General features: G+C 37.4%; 1 long non-coding RNA gene across 1 annotated transcript; it reads right to left on the minus strand.

Annotated features, from left to right (window-relative positions):
* Nucleotides 1-11,647: 11,647 nt before the first annotated feature.
* LOC139165955 (uncharacterized) lies at nucleotides 11,648-19,782 on the minus strand. The gene is made up of 3 exons (XR_011558853.1): nucleotides 19,706-19,782; nucleotides 14,385-14,428; nucleotides 11,648-11,781 (listed from the first exon to the last, which is right to left on the minus strand). It is a non-coding gene; the product is annotated as an uncharacterized lncRNA (long non-coding RNA).
* Nucleotides 19,783-20,019: the final 237 nt, after the last annotated feature.

A 20,019-nucleotide genomic window follows, 5' to 3' on the forward strand; every position in this document is an offset into this window, starting at 1 on the left:
CAACTGATGATGATGTTCATTCATCATGTTCGAAGAGGACCTTGACATCTAATAGGCTGTGGGCTGTCCACAATGTGTCCTCAGGTAAGACTGGTAAGGCCTATAGGGACACAAAATGTCACATGTTGGGGAAATGTGTGGGTGCCATTGTTGCAGCACTTGCAACTCTGGCTGCCAGACATCTTGGGACAGAAGAACCACCATAGTATCCCACTAGCTGCAAACTGGACAACCAGTAGATAAAGGGAGGTAGTTTTCTTTATTATCATCTCTAGGGAATCCTGGATTTTTACAAATCAGATCTGGAGCATATTTAAGAGTGTTTCCAAAAAGAAAGGTAGCATATATATATCTAATAAAACATAACATAATCATAAAAGTTACTCTATCCATTCACTGAAACAGATTTTCATAAAGACCTTTAAAAGGCGCATCTGTTTTTCTTTATACATTACTCTAACATAAAGAAATGGTATGAGGAAAGAAAGGGCACATGATATGTGAGAGGAAGTGGCTGATTATGTCATTCAAGGTGTTTGTCCAGTGTGATCAAAAAGAGCCAAGGTGGACACTACAATCATATGATCAAGGTTTATGTGACCCAAAGCTTCCATCTCTTATTAGGCTAAGAATTAGACCAGTTCTTAGAACTCATGGGAAGTAGTGATTATTAAAGTGGTGGAAATGTGACTGCCTTGAAAGACTGTTTGCTAGGAGACTAATAGGCTTACTTCTGCAATTATAACAATAGATTGCTAGACTATGTTCTGCCAGCGTGTCCCAACCACCCGTAATTACAGGGTAATTAGTCCAGAAAGACACACACCACACAACAGAAGGAAAACCAAAAGTCTTTAGCAACAGAAAGCAAAAAACCCTCCCTTTTAAAATGTCAAAAGGGATTTTCTGATACACACACAGCACAGGTCAAATGCAATCCAATTTCTCACCCAGGAACTGGGAAATTGAGTCCAATTCCAAAGTCCAGAAAGTCCACACACAGTCTTGAACAAGGAAACAGCAAAACCACGATCTTGACGAAACTATGAATCAGATAAACTTCCACAAGGCTAAATCAGCACGCTGCTCTTTTTGTCTGTAGCACTAATTACAGCAGCCCCACCCAACCACAGGTGGCCTCACTTATCTCCTGTAATAATCCTTCAGTTGTTCTCTCCTATGCATCACTCTCCGCATGCGTGGGTCTGTCATAAGTTCTTGTTCAGAATCCAGGGATGATAAAGAAGATTGATCTCCTCCTGGGCTGTCTGCCAAACTCCCCTCTTTCCTGTCACTCACGCTTCCTTGGTCAGAGGAGACTTCATCGGCAGATTCTATCGGGAACAAAACAGGCCTGTGGCATGTGGATGTTTTCCCCACATCCTCCACATTTCTTAGGGCAGGAGCTGGGCCAGAGCTAACCACAACAGACTAGATGAACTAGTAGAGCATGGCTCATGTTCCTATGGGTTCTGGTCAGCATTGTTCATCGGATCTAGTACGTTTCTTTAATGGGAAATGCAATTGTGCTAGCATAATGTTGAGTACAAGAGGATAGATAGCTATTAAGGATTTACTCAGTATCTGATTACACTGGGGAACAATTTGTAACACAATTTCTGTTGAGTTTGATTTTTGAGCTTTTTTATAGTTAATTAGGCATACTGTGGGTATTTTTTTTTCTTTTTCTCCTCCATCACAAAACAAAATACCTTCTCTTTTCATTACAATAAAAGTTAATTTGATTAGTACATCATATATAATCACAAAAAATCATTAACTCCATTTAATGTTGGTATCAATAACATTTTTCCCCGCCATCTAATTTTGTCATCCAGATTAACCAATTGTCTTCTAATTTATTTCACTATTAGGCCCCTTATAATTAAATTTCATTTTTAATATTTCTTCAAATATTTAATACAAATCAAAATCTTTCTAGCTTATTAAACATTAAGTTATAATGCCTTCTTCATCTCTTTATACATTTTAATAAAGCTAAACACCCTTATTTAACCTATTAATAATAAAAACTGAGAAAAAATAAATAGTAAAAAAAAAGACAAATAAAAAAAACAAGCCAATTTCAAACTTTTGTAACCTCCCTGTTAATATCATCTATTTGTTTACTTCCAAATCTTTAATCAGAACTTATCACCCTTTTTTCGAACAGCTGATCTCCTTGCTTACTATAAATCATATTATTTAACACTAAAATAATTAACACTAAATTATGCACTAAATCAGAATAGTAAAGCCTTAAATCATCAAACCTACACAAATCACCTTAATATATTTCCTTTATTTTAATGTATAAAGTAACTCTACTACTCCTACTAAATAAAAATCCATAAACAACATTCATTAAAAAAAATAAAATTATTATAAAATATTTCAGATTTAATCAACCGTTTTCAAAGCTAATTAGGCATACTGGTTTCAAAACTGTAGTTAGTTTTCTTCTATCATGACAAGTTTTTTCTCTATACCTTATGAGAATTATGAGGTTATGATGTTGCAACAAGAGCATCAAATTGCATTTTTTACATAGCCATCTTGCTAACTTCCCAGAAAATCTTGGGAAGGTTTGGTAGTGAAGGTTTGCCTATTTGCCGATGACTCTAAAGTGTGCAATAGGGTTGATATTCCTGGAGGCGTCTGTAATATGGTAAATGGTTTAGCTTTACTAGATAAATGGTCAAAGCAATGGAAACTGCAGTTTAATGTTTCCAAATGTAAAATAATGCACTTGGGGAAAAGGAATCCTCAATCTGAGTATTGTATTGGCAGTTCTGTGTGAGCAGTGCAGTCAGGCAGTAGGGAAAGCAAGTAGGATGCTTGGCTGCATAGCTAGAGGTATAACAAGCAGGAAGAGGGAGATTGTGATCCCGCTGTATAGAGCGCTGGTGAGACCCCATTTGGAATACTGTGTTCAGTTCTGGAGACCTCACCTACAAAAAGATATTGACAAAATTGAACGGGTCCAAAGACGGGCTACAAGAATGGTGGAAGGTCTTAAGCATAAAACGTATCAGGAAAGACTTAATGAACTCAATCTGTATAGTCTGGAGGACAGAAGGAAAAGGGGGGACATGATCGAAACATTTAAATATATTAAAGGGTTAAATAAGGTCCAGGAGGGAAGTGTTTTTAATAGGAAAGTGAACACAAGAACAAGGGGACACAATCTGAAGTTAGTTGGGGGAAAGATCAAAAGCAACATGAGAAAATATTATTTTACTGAAAGGGTAGTAGATCCTTGGAACAAACTTCCAGCAGACGTGGTAGATAAATCCACAGTAACTGAATTTAAACATGCCTGGGATAAACACATATCCATCCTAAGATAAAATACAGAAAATAGTATAAGGGCAGACTAGATGGACCATGAGGTCTTTTTCTGCCGTCAGACTTCTATGTTTCTAAGTGATGAGCAGAGTGAGCGATTTCACAAAGATTTGAAGGTCATGGAGGCACGATATCAAAGTAGATGTACATATGAATGATGGCTGACTATTGTTGGAGAATCAAGTGAGAATGTCCACACATTAAACACTCCAGAAAAAGCTATAAGCATTTTTTTCCATAATATGTATAACTACCATTCAATTAAAAAAAAACTATTTGCATAAACACAATTTAACTTACAGTAACAATTATAGCCTTTCTTTGAATAAATGTATTCTTTGTAAACAGTATATTTAGTAAGTTTTTACTTTCCTTTCCTTTAAATGCACAATTTGTATGACTTTTGAGGGTATCCTATAGCTTAAAAAGTTGACGTGATAGACAAAAACTGTGGCTATTTTTGGATCTAGAGGCCAAAAGTTAATTGAAAACAATTCACAGATTTAAGACAACGAAATTGCTGTTTCCCAGTGTTATCTAGTCTATAAGTGATTACTAGTCTAAGTCATTTCCTTCTGCCTTTCTTCTGAGGCATAATCAAAGAACCCATGAACATGCATCCTAGTGAAAAGTAGTTAATCAGATGCTAGATTTTGCCATCTCAATAATGAATATATTGTAAATAAATGTCCCTTCTCTTATGGTTATAAAGTAGCTTCACTAATCATTACTCAGATCAGATTTTCGTACTTTGAGGTGCACACTGAAGATTTCAATCTCTAATGCAGGGCGGGGGGCAACTATGAGCCCTTTATGACCTGTGGACTTCAACTCTTAGAATTCTGATAGCTCAGGAGTTCTGGGAGTTGAAGTCCACAGGTCAAAAAAGGGCCATAGTTGTCCATCCCTTCTGTAATGTCTTCATGTAAAATTCAACATTCTAGGTTTACTGGGTGGGTTAGAGAATGGAGGTTAAGTTAAGGAATGTAGGTTCCAGGAAGTTGCCCAGGCAGTATTTTGGCACTAAGGTCTCTTTCATATAAGTCTCTCCTCAATTAAAGAATCATTCAGGCTTGCAAAATATAAATACTGAATATACTTATCTTAAATAAACACTTAATTCCCTCTGATATATTCAACAGATTCCAATCTTTAATAATATATAATATCATGCACTCAGAAGTGTGTCTGAAAGAAGGAACTATATCTATGTTCAAATAAACCAAATCAAATCTTTATTATGTTCATAGGCCAGTATAAAATAACACCAAGTATTTCCTTTTCTGAAAAATCCTTTTGAAAGAAATCGAATTTTTAAAAATACAGCTTTCAGAAGAAACTGCTGACAGCTCCTAACTAATTCAAGATGAATGTCAGAAAGAGTGATCAAAATGTAGCTGTAAGATCTTATGGTATTTCCTCTTCTACTTTTCCCTAAAATTAAGTCTACCCTTCTCCTCTTTTTAATACTCAGATATTGGGGGGGGAGGTGTTTTTATTTAAAAGTTTGGGCGAAATTCAGTCTGTTTTGCTAAGGAGCTTAATTTCTCATAAAGTTCTTTTCAGTGGATGAGAACTTAAGTTTCTATTTTCCTGAGTTAGCATCAAAAATTAGTAAGGATGACACCTATTTTACCTGACCATGCAAAATATATTTTATGTTACAATGTTTTAATACTCTTAAATCCATTACTTTTAATGTTTGAGCATAAACACTGATAAAGTTCAAACAAATTTATTTTAATAGCAATCATATCATACAATATTTTCCCAGATGAAAGTTCATTTTAGAAAATAGGCACTATGTTTTCCTCTAACTTCTCTTTTAGCAAAGGATTCTAAAAATGATTTCTCAGGGAAACTGTTAAATATGAATTTACTGATCTGTTGTAATATTCTGAAGTTATCCACCGAGCCATTTACTTTGGAGGCATATTAATATGTACTCAATTCACCTGAAGTAATAAAACACTAGGAATTCTTTTTTCTCCTTGTCTTCAGCCTCCCAAAAGCTTCAAAATGACTTTTTAGATGTCCATTCCAGAAAGCTGTTATATCTAAAGAACCAATGGGCAACATATATCAGAACATACAAAGCTATTTGTATTAATATTAATAGTGAAGTTAAAATATGATGATGTAAAATTATTCAATACCACCAACAATGCTGTTGCCCTACAAAACAACATTGAATATGTGTCAGAATGGTCAAACAATTGGCAACTCCAAATCTCAACCAACAAATGTTCTGTGTTACACATTGACAAAAAAACTCAGAACACCAAATATAATCTGGGCGGATATGACCTGGTAGATGACCCTCACTCTTTCAAGAACCTTGGAGTTCTCAAGTGCCAGAGCTCACTGTAAGATCATTGCCCAAAAGGCATTAAGAGTTGTCAACCTAATCTTGCGAAGTTTCTTCTCTGGTAATATATTTAATAACTATCGTCCTGTCTCCAACCTTCCCTTTATGGAGAAGGTTGTTGAGAAGGTGGTGTCACTCCAGCGCCAACGGTCCTTGGAAGAAGCTGAATATCTAGGCCCTCGACAGTCAGGATTCAGACCCGGCTACAGCACAGAAACTGCTTAGGTCGCACTGATGGATGGTCTCTGGCAGGCCCTGGACAGGGATTTATCCTCTGTCCTGGTGCTTCTTGATCTCTCAGCAGCTTTCGATACCACCGATCATGGTATCCTTCTGCGCCGACTGGAGGGATTGGGAGTGGAAGGCACCATTTTATGGTGGTTCTCCTCCTACCTCCCTGGTCGGTCACAGTCGGCGCTGAATATTGTTGACCTTACCCCATTCCTAAGAGATCTGTAAGGGGCATGCATAAGTTCACCAGGGTGCTAATATCCCTATCCAACTGTCTCCATTTTTTTCATACCCATTTACTATGTTCATGTTTATACTATACCTGTTACCTTGTACATGTTTGACAAACTAAATAAATAAATATGGATTGGAGGTAGGAGAAAAGGAAGAGGATTCTCTTACTTTTTCTTCTCACCTCTATGGTCTACTCTAAGGCAATCTCCACTTTAGACCATTACTGGTAACTTGTTCTATTGTTTGGTAATCAAAGAGAGAATTAGCAATGCATGTTTTACAGAACTCTTTCACAATTTGTAGACCTGACTTGGAAATGGAGAAGAAAACAGCAAACTATTGGAGAAAATAGCCCTACCTTAATTTGGTTTAATAATTGGCGCCATTTTTCTAGCCAGGTGACAAATATAAAATGCTTTTACTTCATTGTTTGTGAAATTCTTCAAGTGGCCAAGAATTACTTCTTGAATGATACATATGATTCATAAGAGCACCTTTGTGCCTACCGTCCCTTTCCTACTATCCTATTGCCTAATTTACCTGTACTTATTTTGTTAATGTTTGTTTATGCCAATACTTACCATCTTGTACATGTTTGACAAATAAATAAATAAAAATTAAAAATAAGCATATGAGTTAGTCTTCTTTTATTTCTTTTAGTAAAAAAACTCGATTTAAGTTCATCAGCTGTGGTATATCTTCTTTCTAAGAGAATTTTCATTTTCATTCTAGTATCTTCCAAAATATTAGCTAGAGAGACTTTCTACATGATGTAAACATGGGTTTGTAGGTGATTAATTGGGAAATGGGTATTTTTTTTCTGAGCAGAAGAATGCGAGAGGCATGTAAATTCCACAAAGTAGGCAATTTACAAAAGATAAATATGTAAAAGCCCTCAAGCATAATATTCAAATCAGAGCAAAGTAAAACACATTAACAAGATTGGAATTCTGAATGCAACAACAATCTACAGAAAGCTTATAAGGCTCTAGAATGTGCCTTTCCTAAGAATCTTGATCTTGATATGGCAGGTGATTCTTTCCTGAGGCAATAATTAATTCTGTTCCTAGGTTGGCTTGAATCTCTTCAGAGTTGAAACCTTCAATTATGACAACTAAGTCTCCAATTTATGATACATCCCTGACATAAAAAGGCTTAATTCTGCCAAAATACCTCAGGCTTTTATAGATAGGAGATGTAGGAAAGTTGGCTAGTATCCAAACCTAAGACAGGCATGGCCACAGGCAACTGCAATATACACAACCTATAAGAATGCTTATCATGTAAAATTATTGATAATGTCATGATATCCTCTGCCTTTGACAGAGTGAACCTGGTAAGGATATGTGTAGCTAAATGTTTTGTTCATTGGTTTATTTCTGCATTTAAATATGTATGACTGCTCAGCTCAAACAATTGTGACTTTGAATGGCATATATTCAACATTTAAATAATAAGAAACCAATATGGTACAAGCAGCAGCAAAAAATTAATTAATGATAAGAAATCCAACTCTATCCAGAACAAGAATTAAATTTTGAGAAAGCAGAGGAGAGATTTAACCAATACTGTTTATTCTTAAGGATGAGGTACCACTACATATCTCCCCTGATTTTCAAGGATGCTAAACAAGTAAATATTCCTACATTTGAATGATACTTTTGGAGAGATAATGGCTGAGTTATTTGAGACAAGAATTGGAATGAAAAAGTGGAGAACTATTTTGAAAGATGATTAAATTACCATGCGGCAAAATAGAAAAGAAGGAACAGCTTTTTGAGAGGGGGTAGAAGTGTTTATAGCTTATCTCCTTCTGCTACAGAGAAGTAATTCTGGCTCTTCTTTACAAAGGCAGCACTGCTCTGACCCACTTAACTTGATTTTCATGAATGTTGCCTTAGTGAGGATACTGCTCTGATTGCTTATCTTTTAAACAATATTTTACTCATATAAAATAAATATTACATTTCATTTAACTATAACTGGTAACATTTCTTGATTCCCCTTTGTCAGGGGGTTTTTTTCCTGGCTCTATGATATTGTTTTGGCTTTTTATAATACCATGAGTTATGAGTGTTATTTCCTTACAATTGCACATATTTTCCATATTTCACACAACTCAGTTATTTATCACACACGTATACATGTGTTTTGAATTATTTTTAAATTAGCTGCTCCTTACTTTGCACATTTTTAAAAATTATACTGAGGATTTTTCAGCTTCAGAATCAATGATACAGTCAGCGCTTTATAATGGCCTGCCTTTTTATTTTCATAAGTTCTTTGTCTTTGCTTTCAAAGAACGAAGAGGGCTGTGCACATTTGCGTTTACCAATACCTTTAGGGAACACTTGGTGAATTTCTATTCCACTTCTGGAATCACTTACTCACTTACTTAAGTGGAATCGCTTAATCACATACTCTTTCTGTCACCAACAATGCCAGCTTCTTTTCAGACCAATAGTCTATAACCTGGTGGCCTTAACTTGTATTGGAAGTCCCTGAATTCTCAACCTACATGGCCTTTGTCTAAGGAAAGCTGCTGTACTGTGGCTTTCCAAAATTGTGGGATTAATATTCTTGATATTTCTATTCCATAGATTGCATTGTAGAGTAGTACTTTTAAAACCTCACTTTGCTATGTTTGGGGGGAAGGTTAGCAGGAAATTAATCCCTGCATGGAAACAGTGATTGATTAGAGAGAGAACATTATGTCTTTTAAAACAGCAGGGAAAATTTTCTTTTTGTTCCAGTAGAAGAAGACCTTCTAGAATTAGAATCTTCTACCTAAATCCAATGTAGGAATAATAATTTGTATTCCTGATATGCAATTTCCAATTTCTTTTATTTTTTTTATCATGCAGTATACAAGCATTTGCCTTACAATATTCAGACATCTTCAGTTTTATTAGGAATTCTGTTTGTCTGGAACTTGTGATTGGAAAATGTTTCCATGAGAAAACTATTGAACCTCAGATGCAGTAGTAGGATTCCAAATCTTTTCCTACAGGTCAGGGGTGGGCTCCAGCCGGAACGCTAAATTGGGCTCGCCGCTGCGGTTCATGAGTGCTTGATGGCCCGCGCGATTTTGCTTCTTTGTCATAATCAGCAAACAAAGATATCAAGCCTAAACACATTTTTGCTGTAATATATAACTACAATAGAGAACATACAGAGAATTGCAGAGCAAACCTAACAGTGAGTAGCCATTTACAGTGAGTAGCTTAGACAAAGAGAAACAGAGAGAGTGACTCGGAGAAATAAGCTATAAACTCTAGCTCCTTCTTGTGGAAGTCTACAACACCTACACCAATATATTGCCAAACCATGTACTGTACTCTGTTTGGTTAAGGTGGTTGCATGTTGTTAAATATTTTCAGATAAACTTTAAACTGTGAGGTCATAAGAGAAAGTGTTCTGTACTGACAAACCCTTTCCTTTCTAGCCATCCACCTAACATCATTTATCAGGGACAACTCTGTTAGAATATTCATGACTGGGAGAGCCAATAAGTAACAAGATCAGTAAATGAATAGACATAACTGTCAAACAATGGGAGCTAAACACTTCTGAGTCTGTGCAGAGAATCAAAATTGAAACTTAAGCTTAAGGCTGGGCGTGGCTCAGTCCACTCTGTGCTCTCTGGTTCACTTTGTATTCTCAGCTCTCTGTCTGCTTGTCTGCTCTGCTGATATGAAACTAACTCCTGCTTGTGTTTACTTGAAGAAATAATCTACTTGAGGTATTATGAATATATATATATTACTATGTTTATAAAGAAGTTAAGGAATCCAGCTGAATCAATCATCTGTGTGTGCTTTTCGAAATTGATTTTTCCACAACAAACTTTGATAAGCTGCATACGAATTTTGGCAAATCAAAGGATTAATGGAACTATACAGGTATATGAAAAATTTTACTACCAGTTCTGTGGGTGTGACATGACAGGAGAAGTACAGTGATCCCTCGAGTATCGCGAGGGTTTCGTTCCAAGACCCCTCGCGATAATCGATTTTTCGCGATGTAGGGTTGCGGAAGTAAAAACACCATCTGCGCATGCGCGCCCTTTTTTTCATGGCCGCACATGCGCAGATGGTGGAGTTTGCGTGGGCGGCGGGCGGCACTCAGGGAAGGTTCCTTCGGCTGCCCAGCAGCTGATCTGCTCTGCAGCGCGGCAGCAGCGAGGAGCCGAAGATGGGGTTTCCCCGTTGCCCAGGCAAAGGGGAAACCCCATCTTCGGCTCCTCGCTGCTGCCGTGCTGCGGAGCAGATCAGCTGCTGGGCGGCCGAAGGAACCTTCCCTGGGTCTTTCCGCCGCCCAGGCAAAGGGGAAACCCCAAGATCGCTTGTCGCTTGCTGCTTGCCCGTCACCCGCCCACCCAGCCGCTCGCTTGCCGCTTGCCCGTTCACCCCCCCGCCCAGCTGCTCGCTTGCCGCATGCCGCTTGCCCGTCACCCGCCCACCCAGCCGCTCACTTGCCGCTTGCCGCTTGCCCGTTCACCCGCCCGCCCGACTGCTCGCTTGCCGCTTGCCCGTTCACCCGCCCACCCAGCTGCTTGCTTGCCGCTTGCCCGTCACCCACCCAGCCGCTCGCTTGCCGCTTGCCGCTTGCCCGTTCACCCGCCTGCCCGGCTGCTCGCTTGCCGCTCGAGAGCAAGAGGGGGAGAGATAGAGAAAGAGAGAGAAGGAAAGAAAGAGATGAGAGAGGGAGGAAGAGAGTGTGAGAGAGGAAGAAGCAAGATAGAGAAAGAGAGAGAGAAAGAAAGATGAGAAAAGAAAGGAGTGACGTCATCGGGTGGAAAAATCGCGATATAGCGTTTCGCGAAGATTGAGATCGCGAAAATCGAGGGATCACTGTATAGTGCAAAAATCTCCATTCCCTCCCCACTCCAGGGGAAGGTTACTGCTAAATTCCCATTTCCCCCGATTAGCTAAGACTCAGGAGCAGATAATAGATGGGAATGGGGCCAGTCCAAGGTGGTATTTACCAGTTCTCCAAACGATTCAAAATTTCCACTACCAATTGTCCAGAACTGGTCAGATCCTGCTGAAACCCATCTCTGATATAAGAGGGGAAAATATTTCTTATATAGATTGACCTTTAGAGATCAATCACTGTTAGATTCATGTGGTAATGAAGGAACAAGACACAGGAACAATTCTGCATCTTTATTTCTCCAAAGCTGAGTGTAATCTGAATGGCCCGCAAGTTGCAGATCCGAACTGCACGCAGGCTGCAGGGAAGCCAATTTTAAGGGCTTCCCTGTAGCCTTCTGGCTACTGACAGCAGTTCATTTCTTCTGCCGCTGGATTAGCCAATCAGCAGTGGCCAGGCAGATCAGTACTCCGTACAGCAGTAGATAACAATCCCAACTCTTTTCAGGTTTAGATTTAAAAGCAAGTATGGCATGTTTACCTGATGAACACAAGAACTTCTGAAACAGTTAAGCATATGTTTTCAGTCCAGACAAATCTTCAGGATAAATGTATGGTGGAATAATGATCTCATCAGCCTTGAAGATCTTTCTCAGAGTAGTCCCATTACTGGTGACCTCAGAATTCTCTTCCTTAAAACCTTAGAGAGCCTAACAGGAAGAGTCTCTAAAGAAGAGAAAAGAATGTTGACAATTCAAAAACAATGTTTAATTTCTCAGTCCAAAGTATCTGGTCTACTGAAAGCTTCAATAAAGATGCAGTTTTGTAACTATCCAGCACCACAAAAGCACAGTTTGTAGTGATATTTGGGCTTCATCAGCCACCCTTCAGAATCCAACTATATAAAACCTGATATCTGATATTACAAACTTATTCCCAGCTGACAATTTCCTTCTTGCCTTGCCCATTATTTTACAAAGAACAGAATTCAGACTGCTGGAGATGTAATTGTTGAGATCATTCCCCCACCCCATCTTTTTGAAGTTCAAATTAAATCCAGTCACCTGGTACTTCTCCTTTTCTTATGATCCCTTGAAAATAACTGTGGTAAAGAAAAACATTTTTTTCCTCTTCATTACCTATTCCCCTAGCAAACCCTGAAAGTCCAATTGTTCCTCAGAGTTGCTTGACAAATATCAATCCTCTTTCATGTTTAGATGCACTTTCTTATTTTTCACCAAGTAAAATTTATTGTGTATATTCCTTTTCCATTTTGTTTTGCTTTGCTTTTCAGCCTTCCTTATGAACAGCCAATTGGGAATTCTTGTGTGTGATCTGCTTTTCTAAAACAAATACGACTAAATATATTCTGTTGCTTGCTTATTTCCACCTGCATTGTGCAGGGAGCAGTGCCTTAATTTAAATTTTCTCTTGGGAATCACAACTGTCTCCTATAGTGCTGCATTTTAATGTTTCCTTTTATTATCCAGGCTATAGAAGATAAATTCTGATAACCTTATTGAGCTCCTACTGATGATCCTTAAAGGAAGAAAAAACAGAAGCAAACAGTATCTGGTCTGTGTATCTTGATTGCTAAAGTCTAATGCTGCATTTATGAAATCCAATATATTTCTACTATTATATTTAATAAAATATGAATGAGATCATATTCAAAATCCTATTATCAAGTCATGCAAGCATATTTTTACATCTAATAGCCTATTAATTAACAAATTATATAAGAAACTGTACCAAACACAAGTACTTTGGAGAAGGGTGGGATACAAATCTAATAAAATGAATTGAATTGAATTGAATTGGGCATCCGTCTCAATCCACAGCTGACATTGGAATATCATCTTTTGGCTGAGGTGAAGGGGGCTTTTGCCCAAGTTCGCCTGGTGCACCAGCTGGGGCTCTATTTGGAAAGGGAGTCTCTACTCACAGTCATTCATGCCCTTATCACCTTGAGATTTGACTACTGCAATGCTCTCTACATGGGGCTACCTTTGAAGAGTGTTCAGAAACTGCAAATCATGCAAAATGCACCTACACGAGTGGTCATGGGCTTTCCTAAACATGCTCATGTTTCTCCAGCACTCCACAGACTGCACTGGCTGCCAATTGGTTTCCAGACATAATTCAAAGTGTTGGTTATGACCTATAAATCTGTACATGGCATTGGGCCAGATTACTTTGAGACCACCTTCTGCCACATGAGTCTAAGCCAGTGTTTCCCAACCTTGGCAACTTGAAGATATTTGGACTTCAACTTCCAGAATTCCCCAGCCAGTGGATGCTGGCTGAGGAATTCTGGGAGTTGAAGTCCAAATATCTTCAAGTTGCCAAGCTTGGGAAACACTGGTCTAAGCGACCAGTTAGGTCCCACAGAGTTGGCCTTCTCCAGGTCCTGTCAACTAGACAATGTCACTTGTCAGGGCCTAGGGGAAGAGCCTTCTTTATGCGGGCTCCAGCCCTCTGAAATCAGCTCCTCCCAGAGATTTGTACTGCCCCCACCCTCCTCGCCTTCCACACGAGTCTGGAGACTCTTCTATGCCAAGCTTGGGGCTATTAGACTCCAGCCTCCTGGTCGACAAATTCTATGTATGTTTGTTGTTTCAGTAGAAATGACTGACTTTTAATGTAACTGTGGGATTTTACATTAGATTAGTTAGTTGAAATTAATTTGATTTAGGACACTTCTATTGTCTTTCTTTTATATATTGTAAGCCGTCCCGAGTCCTTGGAGAGGGGCGACATATAAATCCAATAAATAAATACTGTCTAGTCTTAACAAATGTTCAGTTGCATACTAGAGTCCATTACCTTATTCTCCACGATCTTGGCAGCTTGCTCATAGTTTCTAAAATGGCAAGGTATTAGTAAAACTAGTGATAGCACATTGCATCATTTAACTAAGCCAATGTGCAAACACAAACACATCCTTTATTTTCTATACTTCTTTGTGGCCTCGCCTTCATTTTGTAGCTTTATGGATCTTCTTGTGTGCAATTAAAGAATGTAAAGTAGGAGGGAGAATCTAATGTCACTTATTTAAGTATTCTGTTCACTCTCTAAACTCCATTTCCTTTTCTAACCACACCAAATTTAAATGAATGAACAGTGAGAAAAAAGTGAGAAGAAGCTACACAGCTAAGTAAAATATGTAGATGTGTAATTCTCGTTTCTGGATATCCTTTTAAATTACATTAGAGTGGAGTGGAGGAAAACCCATTCAAAAAAGCTGAAGATAATTATGGTAAGCTTTGTTTGGCAAGAAAAGACAGCCAAAAGACTATATTATTATAGATATTAACAATATGATTTACCCAGTCCTGTCCTTGGTGCAGCAAACTCTCTGTAGACTTCAGTTCTGAAACAGAGAGAAAATGTGTGAAAAGGACTCTCTCCCCTATACAATGGAGAGCTTTTTATGTTCAGGTGAAGTAGGAGTTCAATCTTCCAATCATGCTTTTTGGCATGCCACAACCCAGTCTGCCTGAAATCACTTCAGCTGAAGTTCTTTAATTGTCACTGAAAAGACAGACTGACATTAAGAAGGTATGAGGGTTCTTACCACCACATTGACAAGGTTAGCAAAAAGGAAGAAAAATCTCAAAAAGGCCATTGTTATCATATCATCCTAAAGGAAATAATACAAGGGTGAAATACAGCAGGTTTTGACAAGTTCTGGAGAACTGGTAGCAGAAATTTTGAATAGTTCAGAGAACCGGCAAATACCATCTCTGGCTGGCCCCAAACTGGGGTGGGAATGGAAATTTTGTAATATCTTTGCCCCAAGAGTGGGAAGTAGGGTGAGGATTTTGCAGTATCCTTCCTTTGCCACACCACCAAGTCACACCCACAGAACCTATAGTAAAAAAAAACCATGGATTTCACAACTGCAATAACATCCTAGTCAAATAGAAATTGGCCTATCTGAATATATGTGGTTTGCTGAAACAATAGATGGTAGGCATTGTTAGTGCCAATACGTATCAGTGGTTTAAGGGTTTGTTTTCTTTGTAGTTTAAAGTTCGCGTCAATCGATGTTTACAGTTTGTCGTTTCAATTTGATGTTATGATTTGTGATGTAGGTAGGTTGCTAGTTTTTCAAGTTGTTTTTGTTGGATATTTTTCTTGATGAATAATTTTTAAGTAATTCCTTTTTTTTAACCAGAAGTACCATTTGTCCCATGCTTTGTAGAAATCTGTCTCATCCTTGTTTTGCAGTTCCATTGTTAGTTTGGACATTTCTGCACATTCCATTAATTACATCAAAAACATATGGATAAAACTTTAGGGAAATTTACACCACCTATGTGCTCAAACCACAGGCCGCAAAGCATGAAAGCCCCAGCTCTAACCAGTGTTCCCTCTAATTTTTTTGGGGGGTGGGCGGAAAAGTATAGTGTCTGAGCGGCAGTCCCTTTGGGACTGGGTGGCACAGAAATAATAAATAAATAAATAAATAAATAAATAAATAAATAAATAAATAAATAAATAAATAAATAAATAAATAAATAAATAAATAAATAAACAAACAAACAAACAAACAAACAAACAAACAAATAAAAAAACCCACCCTGTTTTGCCTCAGAGAATTTCAAAATAAAATACTGTACTGTGTGTCTATAACAGTGAGCTCATAATAGGGCAACTCTGTCAATATCAAAATGCCACTTAAATAGTTGAGCTAGTTTCAAATTAGATTTTGATTTTCTTTCTCTCTTCCTTACTCCCATTCTTTTTCTTTCTCTTTTCCTTCCTCTCCTTTTTTCTATCTGTTTCTCTCTCTTCCTCTCTTCCTCTCTCTCTCCTTCCCTCTCATTCTTTCCCTCTCGGCTTCTGGGCAGGTTTGGAAAACTCTGAGTTGATGATGATTTTTAAGTGAGCGATTGCTCACTGCTCAGCTTAGAGGGAACTATGGCTCTAACGCTGGCCTTCTCTTCTTACCACTCCCCTTTTGCTCCAATTTCCCATCCCCCTTCCCCTTATATCTCTTTCCCTTCTTCCCCAACCCCCTACCTTTCTTCTTTTCTCCCACCCCACCTACATGTACTATATAAGTAAATTATAAATGTTAGAATGTATATTATATATATCCCTTTTGCTTTTCTGTACCCTGTTTTTTAATGTATATATTCAATAAAAAATTTAAAAAAATAGATGGTAGGCATTGAAACATTTATAGAACAGTAGTTTAAAATGCACATGGGGTAGATTTAGGAATGAAGAGTAATCTGCTGATTTGAGTATTAATGCTAACAGATTAATTTCATGCTTTTTGAGTTAATGCATGAACTGAAATGCAGTTATGTCTTCAACTTTTGTAAGGCAGATCTTTGAATTTAAAAATAAGAAAAATGTGCTTATTAATGAAAAGTATAGACTAAAAAAATTAGGAAAAAATGCTTGCACAAAATGATTAGGCAAAACGGTGAACCAAAACACTGCTTGAAATGAAGTTGAAAAATTATCCAAACTTGCAGGTGCTCAAGCAGGACCATTCTTTTAACCAAAAGAGACAATAAGGATAGAAATGTTGCTATTGTTTATGGAAGAATTGTATTAAAAAGTCTAAGAATATACAGTTGAGTAGAAACTGATTTTTTAATTAAAAAAACAATACTTCTTGTATACAATTTATGAATGGTATGTGTGTATGTATGTGTGTTTAGAAAATGGGGTTTCTTTTAAATGTTTTTAGTAGAAATTTAGATTTGTTGTAAACTGTTTTTTCACTTTGTTGTGAGCCGCCCCGAGTCTGCGGAGAGGGGCGGCATACAAATCTAAATAAATAATAATAATAATAATAATAATAATAATAATAATAATAATAATAATAAAGTTTTGTGTTTAGAAAAAAGTTACAGGTTGCATTGAGACATCTGCAGAGTGCTTCTAGGGGCTAGGGAAGGGGAAAGTTTTCCCCATTTTGTGAAAAATGGCCAATTTTTCACAAAAATTGGGTGCACAGAGGGCTTAGGGGGCTGCAGGATACTCCTGAGGGTTGGAGGAGGTAAAAAACCCAATTTTTGTAAAAGAAATGGATGAAAAATGACCCATTTTTCACAAAAATAGTGAGTACGGAGGGTTTGGGAAGTCTGCATAGTACTCCCGAGGACTGAGGGAGGGCAAAACTTTTCTTTCCTTTTCTTAAAGTACCTCTTTGAAATTTTGGTGCATCTTATACCTACTGATGTATTGTTTTTTTTAATTAAAAAATCAGTTTCTACTCAACCGTATATTCTTAGACTTTTTAATACTACTCTTCCATAAACAATAGCAACATTTCTATCCTTATTATCTCTGTTGGTTAAAAGAATAGTCCTGTCTAATAGTCCGAAACATACGGTACATGCTTCATGAGCAATATTTACTGAAATGGGGTGAAAATAAATAGAGCCAGAGCTAATTTGAATCCAAAAGACAGGATAAGGAAAGAGCTGCCACAAATGTGAAAACAGACCACACATAGAAGCTGCAAAGCACTCAAAGAAAACACCAACTTTATTTCGGTTTCCTATAAACTAGAGAGAAGTAAGAAATATTTTGATTTAGCCCATTGGTTGTCCAGTCAGGTTCTGAGGTGAATCAAAAAGGGTACAAGACATGTTTTAAAACTGCCCTTAATTATGATTTGTATCTGGTATGCATACTTTATATGTCTTGATAGAACTTTTCTGCCTGGAATGGGACAACTTGTCCCAGCTGATTCTCCATGGTCAACTTGCTATGGGATAACTTTCCTCAAGATAATTACAGTGGGCTTTGTCTTGTTGTAGGTTTCAACCTTCTCAAGTTAGAAATCCTCAAGGCTGGGATAAGCCAAGGTGTGTGCTCCATTGGCCAAGCCATGGTTCAAATATTAAGACTGTTAAGGAATGTGCAGAACGGCCCTTGAGTTATCAAGGGCATGCACAGAGTGATTCCCGCAGATATCCAAGAGATATGAGTAATTATTTAGTCATACAAAACAGATACATTAAAGTCAGCACCCTCTAGTGGCAATTTGCAACACTCCCTCTTAAAGCTATAATACTTCAATACATACAAACATTCATTGTTAGATTGCTTATATATTGCAAATCCAATTGTATTGGATAGAGTCCTAATATTCTCCCCTTTGGGTGGTCAATATATAACATTTTACATTTTTAAGTTATAACTTTCACAATATTCTTTATGCTTAATAGCACCTTGAGCCTTTGTAAAGTGATCTGTATCACTTATACAATATTCTAATTTAATCATATTACTTTGTACACATTGTCTAACACAGTGTTTTTCAACCAGTGTGCCGTGGCACACTAGTGTGCTGCGAGACATGGTCAGGTGTGCCGCGAAGAAGGAAGCTCAGGTTCCGGTCTCGCAACTTTTTGCTGAGAGAGAGAGAGAGAGGGAGAGAGAGGGAGAGAGAGAAAGCAAGAGAGAGAGAGAGAGAAAGAGAGAGAAAGAAAGCAAGAGTGAGAGCAAGAGAGAGAGAGAGAAAGCAAGAGAGATAGAGAAAAGAAAGAGAGAGAAAGCAAGAGTGAGAGAGAAAGCAAGCAAGAGAGAGAGAGCGAAAGAGAGAGAAAGAAAGCAAGAGAGAGAGAGAGAGAAAAGGAGAGGAAGGGAGAGAGAAAGAGTAATGAGAGAAAAAAGGGGAGGAAAAAAGAGAAATGAGAAAATGATTGAGACAGAGAATGAGAGGAGAGAGAGAGAAACAAAAGAGAGAGAGAAGTGACTCTTGATTTAAAGCATATGATAAAAATCCCCCAGCCCTCACCTGTTTTTGGAAATGGTTCAAGAGTGTGTATACACACAGAGAGAGAGGGGGGGGGAGAGGAATGGAAAAAGAGAGAAGAGTGTCTTAGGGTGTCATTTTGTGTCATTTTGGTTGGTGGTGTGCCCCAGGATTTTGTAAATGTAAAAAAATGTGCCGCGGCTCAAAAAAGGTTGAAAATCACTGGTCTAACATACAATGTATCTACCTTATGTCAGTATGTTTTGATTTTGTTTTTACAGCTAAATTATTCGCCATACTAATAGCAGATTGATTGTCTTCATACACAGCAAATGGCTCATGTGCAGTAATTCCTATAACCTTTAACAATTGTTTATAATACACCAATTCTGCTTCCATAGTGGATAAACTAATATGTTGTTGCCTAATAGATTTCCATCTTATTAAAGCATTACCCAACATTACCACTATACCTGATGTTGACTTAGGAGTCACTGTATCAGTAACAAAACTTGCATCAGCATATGCAGTTATACTATTCATTTCTTGGTTCTAAATATATAAAGAGTAATGTATTGTTTGCTTTAAATATCTAAGTACAGTATTCACTTAGCTGCTTGCCAATGTCTTCTATTTGATTCAGCATTATAGCTAGCTAGTTGATTTATGCTATAAAATATATCTGGTCTAGACCATTTACTCAAATATGAAAGACTACCAATTAGAGATTGATAATTTCCTTATCAAATAAAGGACATTTATTATCACTATGGGAAAATCCCTGATCCATTGATGTCTATGCAGATTTACAATTCTTCATATTATATCTTTTTAACAATTGACTAATCTTCTTAGCTTGCAGAATTTTGAATCCTCTATTTGTCTTTTTTATATCAAGACTCAAATAATGTTTAATCTTACCTAAATTTCTAATCCTGAACTTCCTCTGCAATTCAGAAACAATATAATTTGCTTCTCGTTCAGACTTTGTTATAATCGCTATATCATCTGTAAATAATAGCAACAGAAAAATCAAACCATCTTTCTTTCTTTGAAATAAACAAGGATCAGCTATACTAGCTTCTCCTTGACTCCTCTATCAGTCTCCCAGTTATGCCAATCAATGTCAGTTCATCTCTGGTCAAAACTTCCAGCAAAGACACATAATCATCATAATGAAGAAAGAATTATATAAACCTGATGCAACTTAGAAAATATCAGTTCTTTTTCATGTA

The sequence above is a fragment of the Erythrolamprus reginae genome, chromosome 3, assembly GCF_031021105.1.
Source record: "Erythrolamprus reginae isolate rEryReg1 chromosome 3, rEryReg1.hap1, whole genome shotgun sequence".
Classification (NCBI taxonomy): domain Eukaryota; kingdom Metazoa; phylum Chordata; class Lepidosauria; order Squamata; family Dipsadidae; genus Erythrolamprus; species Erythrolamprus reginae.